The 7,161-nt window shown below is 39.8% G+C and overlaps 1 pseudogene; it reads left to right on the top strand.

Annotated features, from left to right (window-relative positions):
- Positions 1-205: 205 nt before the first annotated feature.
- Positions 206-7,161, top strand: part of LOC130915349 (uncharacterized) — a 73,094-nt pseudogene continuing 66,138 nt past the window's right edge.

Raw genomic sequence — 7,161 nt, 5'->3', positions numbered from 1 at the left:
AAATTTCAATGTCTGTTTTAGAACAAGTTAGATCAGCGTCTTAATGCTTCCCAGATTTAATTGCAACAAATTGCCACGACACCAAAATAACAGGTTACTTTGTGTACTGTTTTCTTTACTTTAATGCACGATTAAAATGCAGACATTGACTGGCGCGCAAAAATAAATGTTACATTTTATCATATTCAAACATGCTTAAATCAAGATGGACGGAGAAAGTAAGCTTCCTTAGTTTCTCTTGGAGTTTGCGGTTTAAAGTTATTGTTATTCGAGAGGACTGCATGTTCTGAATATCGGGTGTATCTATTGCGTTCTGCTACAGGCAGTCTTGGCCAGGCCACAAAACTCCTTCGCTGCGTGCTGCCAGTAGGCCCATTTCTGCTACAATTTCAATAAAGTATTTCATGACTTTACTCTTTCAAGGCTTCAGAGGGAAGGAAATAGCAGATTGAAAGTAAACAAGATTAGTTTCCCTCCCGTGTTGCACGGCCAGCTGCCGCTTCAGTGCGGGGCCGTAAATCTGCTGGACAAGGCGTGCAGCATGAAGATGTTCTGGAAAGTGAGATGTTATTGTCACTTTTGTCACTGTTTGGCAAATGAGTTACAGTCCTTCAGCTAGAAAATGAATGATGAATTTCACCATGTTCGTTCTTTGTATAAATACGGCTTTCTGACTCCAGAGTTGGTGGAACATTGTAATTCATTCACAAGAACATTACTACAAGCATATGGTTTGCATCCCCTCGCATCACCTTTGCAAGCTGTAGCTACTTTGTCCTTCCTTCCTACTGACACCGGCCTTGGTTCCTGCTGCTCCCTCAGCAATCAAAGCCTAAATATAGCTTTTTTTGTTGCTGCTTCAGAATATTTTCCAACTGCCAAAATACACAGGCCCTGCTTTCTTAACCTTGTGCAGTGATCTGTGTATTTGTAGTGGAAATGCACTGAAAAGGGAAGCTGTGGTGTTCAACAAGGCTGTCTTAAAGTGTGGTAATGACACTGTCTGCTTGTGTTTTTGGAAGCTGTGAAACCACAGTAGGGAAATTGCCATAACTACTCCAATGTAACTCCATGTTATAATTCACATCAGAGAGATCAGGATTGCTGTTGGAATTTGTTGCCGCCGTTGAGGCAGCCTTCATACTTCATACTCTTTACATATACTATTCTAGGGAAGCTTATGGTTCCACTCAATGGAAAATACATTATTCATTCATTCATCTTCCGTGACGCTTATTCTCATGTGGGGGTGCTGGTGCCTATCCCAGTTAACTATGGCCAGTAGGCAGGGTACACCCTGAATCGGTTGCAAGGCGATCGCAGGACACAACGACACAAACAACTACCGTAATTTTTTAACTATAAGCCACTACTTTTTTCCTTCATTTTGAATCCTGCGGCTTATAGTACAGTGCGGCTGATTTGTTGATTTTTTTGGGGTTTATAGGTTACACTTTATTTGACAGCGGCGTCATAAGATTGTCATAAGACCATTATAATTATGACATGACACTATCATGGGCATTACTGAATGCTTTTGACCGATGTCATTAAGTGTTGTCTTGCAAATTATGTCACTAACTCCATTTATGTCCAGCTTGGATCTTTTACATCCATTCAAAAGTGAGATAATTTGCTGCATAACACTAAATGACATCTGCTATAAGCATTCATTAATGCTCATGACAGTGTCATGTCATAATTATGATTGTCTAATGACAGTCTTATAACGCCACTGTCAAATAAAGTGTTACCAAATACCATAAATAGCAATTAATTAAACAACTGGAACAGTAACTGAAGAAATAATTAGCTCAGAACATGAATTTTGATTGTTATTTACATCTGTAGCGCTGCAATGCATGCTAGGAGGCATGTTGAAGCTTTGCAGCCATTTGGTTCAAAGCTTCATGGTGGTTCATTTGGTCTTATGACAGTCTTATGATGCCACTGTAAAATATAGTGTTACCGGTTAATATCTTATGGTGTTAATATTCCATAATACAGTGAGGACAGCTGCTGCTTATAGTCGAGTGTGGCCAATGCCGTTTTCGTGCCAAATTTGGTGGGTGGTAGCTTATAGTCAGGTGCGTCTTGCAGTGCGAAAATTATGGTATTCACGCACACTCGCGCAGACTTTAATCAGTGTACCATGCATGTTTTGGGGTTCGGGAAGGAAACCAGAGTACCCAGAAAAAAAAAACCTTTTAGGCCTGGGGAGAACATGCAAACCCCACACAGCAGGGCTGGAAGACCCATGACCTCTGAGGGAGACCCAGCTTTCTCACACTGGGCCCTACATTATGCTGCAAAATTAGTTGGTAATCTTCGGACTTCACAATGCCATGCTCACGGTCAAGCAGTCCAGTGCCAGAGGCAGCAAAGCGACCCCAAAACATCAGGTAACCTCCGCCATGTTTGCCTGCGGGGACCGTGTTCCTTTTCTTTGAGGGCCTCATTTTTTCCCCCTGTAAACCCTATGTTGATGCCTTTACCCAAAAAGCTCTACTTTTGTCTCATGTGACCTGAGAACATTCTTCCAAAACGTTTTTGTTTTTCTCAGGCCAGTTTTGGAAAACTCCAGCCTGGCTTTTTTATGTCTCTGGGTCAGAAGTGGGCTCATCCTGGATATCCTACCATTGAGTCCATTTTCATTCAGACGCCGACGGATAGCACGGCTTGACACTGTTGTACCCTCGGACAGCTTGAACTTGTTTGGATGTTAGTCGAGGTTCTTTATCCACCATGCGCACAATCTTTCGTTGAAATCTCTCGTAAATTTTTCTTTTCAGTCCACATCTAGGGAGGTTAGCCACAGCGCCATGGGCTTTACACTTATTGATGACACTGTGCAAGGTAGACACAGGAACATTCAGGTCTTTGGAGATAGACTTGTAGCCTTGATATTGCCCACGGTTCCTCACAATTTTGCTTCTCAAGTCCTCAGACAGTTCTTTGGTCTTCTTTCTTTTCTCCGTGCTCAAAGTTGTACACACAGGACAGAGGTTGAGTCAAATTTAATCCATTTTAACTGGCTGCAAGTGTGATTTAGTTATTACCGCCACCTGTTATGTGGCAAGTAAGTAACAGATGCAGTTAATTACACAAATTAGTGAAGCATCACATGATTTTTCGAAGGGTGACAATACTTTTGTCTGGGCGATTTTTGGAGTTTTGAGTAAATTGATAATGATTTAATTTTTTTTTTTCATTCTCTTTTGTGTTTTTTCATTGCAAGCAAAATAAATGAAGATATTACTACCAAAGCATTTGTAATTGCAATCATTTTCTGGGAGAAATTGAGCATTATCTGACAGAATTGCAGGGGTGCCAATGCTTTTGGCCAGCAGTGTATGTCCTGCTGAATTCCCGTGTAAAATGACGCAGGATTTACTCGTGTCATGGCTTTCAGACATGGGGAAATGTACCGGGCATTACTGAGAATTTGGCAACAAAATATACCACACATTCTCAAAGATGGACAATGGACTGTCTCTTCCTCAGCTCTTAGATCCACAAGCAGTTCAATTACGTTATGTTTCCAATTTAATTTTGCTATCTTTCCAGTTTGCCATGTTGATAATCGCGATGTTTCTTTATCGCTGTTTGTCTTACTGCGAAGGAAGAGGAAATGACGCTCGGCCCTGCATGATATCTACGTCACCAGCCTTTGTGCTGTGCCGTGTCCCAGATAAATCCCGGATATTATAATAGGATGCGACCCGATTAGGTTCCGTGTCATTTCAGGATGTCAATTGCTTTCAGACATAAGGGGTACCTGTATACATGCCTGGACATGCCAGCGTATGTCTGAAAGTGGCTTCGGACTCGTGTCTACTTGTCTGATCATTCTCCAGAGATATAAACTCTGTAATATAATGGACTCTAATTCCCCTTGAGAAAAATGGGTATAATGGTAGAACAATGCTGTCTGACATTTTGGGAAATTACACGAAAGTTGGACTTACGTAAGAGTTTCCTGTCTATGTTTTATTCAAATATATTAACTTTATTTGAAGACATATCTTTCTTTTTATAATCTTAATTATTTTTGTTTTGTTGATTTCCTCAACAACTACGACTGTACTTCATCACAGTAAAACATCAAATAGCATCTCTCGGTTGGACTATGATTATATAAATATGCCCTGTATGATCTGCTTTATTTAAAAAATGGATAAATAAAGGAATTAAAAAAATTGATGACCGCACGTTCTCTTTTCCAGATGCAGCATATTGTTCTGATGATTATAATCAGCCGTTTCTCTCCTTCTCTTTTTCTCTCACTCTCCTTTTGAAAAAGTTTTTTTCCCCCACAGAGCATTGCATTTGTATCTAATTATTCTTCATTAAACACATTGAATTGATTCATCTACACACCGTTGTGCTCACGTCCGTTTTTATCCATTTGTCAGATAATTACGGAGTTTGAACCACCGTTTGCTTTTGTGTCTGACAAATCATGTCCAGGTTTCCGTCACATACTTGTGCCTCTTTTTGATGATTAGTTCTCTGAGAACTTATTTTGTTTCTATCATCACATTTTATTTCATCTTTGGTATCTTTCTGTTGTTATTATTCGCCACTGTGATCCTTTTCGTCCCCGATGTCCTCTTGCCGCAAGTTACCGTAATTTTCGGACTATAAGGCACATCTGACTATAAGGGGACACCCACCAAACTTGACACGAAACTTGGCCGGATGATACCTAATGACATCTGTCATAATAGGCTTGCCACCTTTTAGAAATAGAAATAAGGAATGCCCCCCTCGCAGCCAAAGCCATACTGTATAGGCTGAAAAAAGGGACATCCCCAAAACTCTTAAAATGCATAGAAATGTATGTATTTATATATATTCCGTATTGGTTCAATATGGAACGAAAATTTTAATTCCCAATTCGGAACGATTCCTTATTTCAAGGGACAGGTGGCAAGTCTAGCCCGTGATAGTGTTGTGTCATGATTATGATGGTCTTATGACAGTCTTATGAAGCCGCCGTTCAATAAAGTGCTACCTAATAACCCAAATAAATCAACAAATAAGCCACACTGGACTATAAGCCGCAGGATTCAAATTGAGGGAAAACCCTAACCCTAACCCTCCGAAAATTACGGTAGTTGGGATGGGCTGCAACTCAATAAGGACTAAAAAAAATGTGGCTGGACTGGTTATAAATAAAGGGGAAAATAACTAATCAAGTCACAGGTTCAAGAGCCATTGGAGACAAATATGAAAATTAGAATGGGTTTACTGCGATAACACTTTCAAATGATGACTGTCTGATAACAAATGAGACTAATTGACCATTTCCCATTTTCTGCCTCATGGCCCCATTCTTGTTCCACTTCATCATTCCCAGGCTCTGAATGTGGGTGTCCCATAGGGAATTCAAGTAGCTCTTTGGGTCAGCTACTCCAAACCCCATATTTAAAGGGATTCATTGCAAGGCTAATTAGGATAACATGGCTGGAAAGGTTGGACTTGGCATTTTCTAAACAAGGTTTCAGTTAACTCGTAATGGTAGGCGGCTATTTGTAACCAGAAGGAGTGAATGTGAAACATGCTTCACTTGATGCTCAGCTTTCTTTGATAGATCTGTCATTGCGCAAGCAGCTATGAATGGGAGAATAAGTAGTTGGATAGCTGCCAAACTAAAAAGTGGAAACACAGGGTGCATTCCATAATAACAAAAAAAAAAAAAAGACATGATCCTCCAACAAGCAGACATTTGTTGTTGCAAATCATTTTTCAAACACTCTTGATAAGACTTCACTTTGCCGTAAACTTGATCACACCCATCGTTTCTTTATTTTTTAAGGTGGTCTCATTTCGCATTTTCAGTTATCGGTTAAAAGATCGAAAGTTTAACACCGAATAGTGTGAAGAAACGTAGTCCTCTTGTGAAGATGTCATCAAAACACGGCGAGAAACAAAACTACTGGCTCACAGCCAACATTCCACAGTTTGGAAGTATTTTGAAGTATCAAAGAAATATATAAATTATTAAATGTAGGAAAATATAATAAATTTGCTTTATCGCTGTTATACATTGGAGTTTAGTCAAGCAAACAGTATACAAATACCGTAATTTTCAGACTATAAGCCGCTACTTTTTCCCGTCATTTTGAATCTTGCAGCTTATGGTCCAGTGCGGCTTATTTGTTGATTAATTTGAAATAATACGAAACACTTTATTTGACAGCGGCGTCATAAAACAGTCATAAGACGATCATGGGCATTACTGAATGCTTATGACAGATGTCATTAAGTGTCATCTGGCAAGTTATGTCACTAACTCCATTTATGTCCAGCTCGGATCTTTTGTATCCATTCAAACGGGAGATAATTTGCCGGATAACACTAAATGACATCTGTTATAAGCATTCATTATTGCTCATGACCGTATCATGTCATAATTATGATTGTTTATTGACAGTCTTATGGCTTCACTGTCAAATAAAGTATTACCAAATACCACAACTAGCAATTAATGAAACAACTGGAACAGTAACTGAAGAAATAATTAGCACGGAACATGAATTTGGATTGTTATTTACATCCCTGGTGATGCAGTGCATGCTAGGAGGCTTGTTGGACAACAACAAGTGTTGACAGCAGATCACAGCAGAGGTTAAGTCTCTCCCCCAATGGAGCAGTGATTGCCAACTGAAGCTTCTTCAATCAATAAAGCTTTGCAGCCAATTGGTTCAAAGCCTCATGGTGATCCATTTGGTCTTATGACGGTTGTATGATGCCCTTGTCAAATAAAGTGTTACTGGTTAATATCCCTTGGAGTAAATGTCCCCGAATACAATGAGGACAGCTGTGGCTTATAGTTCAGTGCGGCTTATCAATGAACAATTGCCGTTTTCTTGCCAAATATGGTGGGTGGTTGCTTATAGTCAGGTGTGTCCTGAAAGTGCGAAAATTACGGTTGTATTTACTGGAAATGCATACAAGTGTATTTGCTGTGGTTTCGTACAGTACATGTATTTTCTATTTTTCAGTGTTTATTCCGACCGGGAGTGACTTCGCTTGGCTTTGCCGCCGCTAGAACTCGGCCCAATCACCTCTAGATCGATTCCACTTGTTGCACAAGAAAGCACCGAATCTTATTTTAAGGTGTAGGAGAGATTGTAATAGCCTTGTAAATAGCTT

Source organism: Corythoichthys intestinalis, chromosome 4, assembly GCF_030265065.1.
Source record: "Corythoichthys intestinalis isolate RoL2023-P3 chromosome 4, ASM3026506v1, whole genome shotgun sequence".
Taxonomy (NCBI): Eukaryota; Metazoa; Chordata; class Actinopteri; order Syngnathiformes; family Syngnathidae; genus Corythoichthys; species Corythoichthys intestinalis.
Note: the sequence above shows the minus strand (reverse complement) of the source record. Positions and strands in the feature narration are given on the sequence as shown.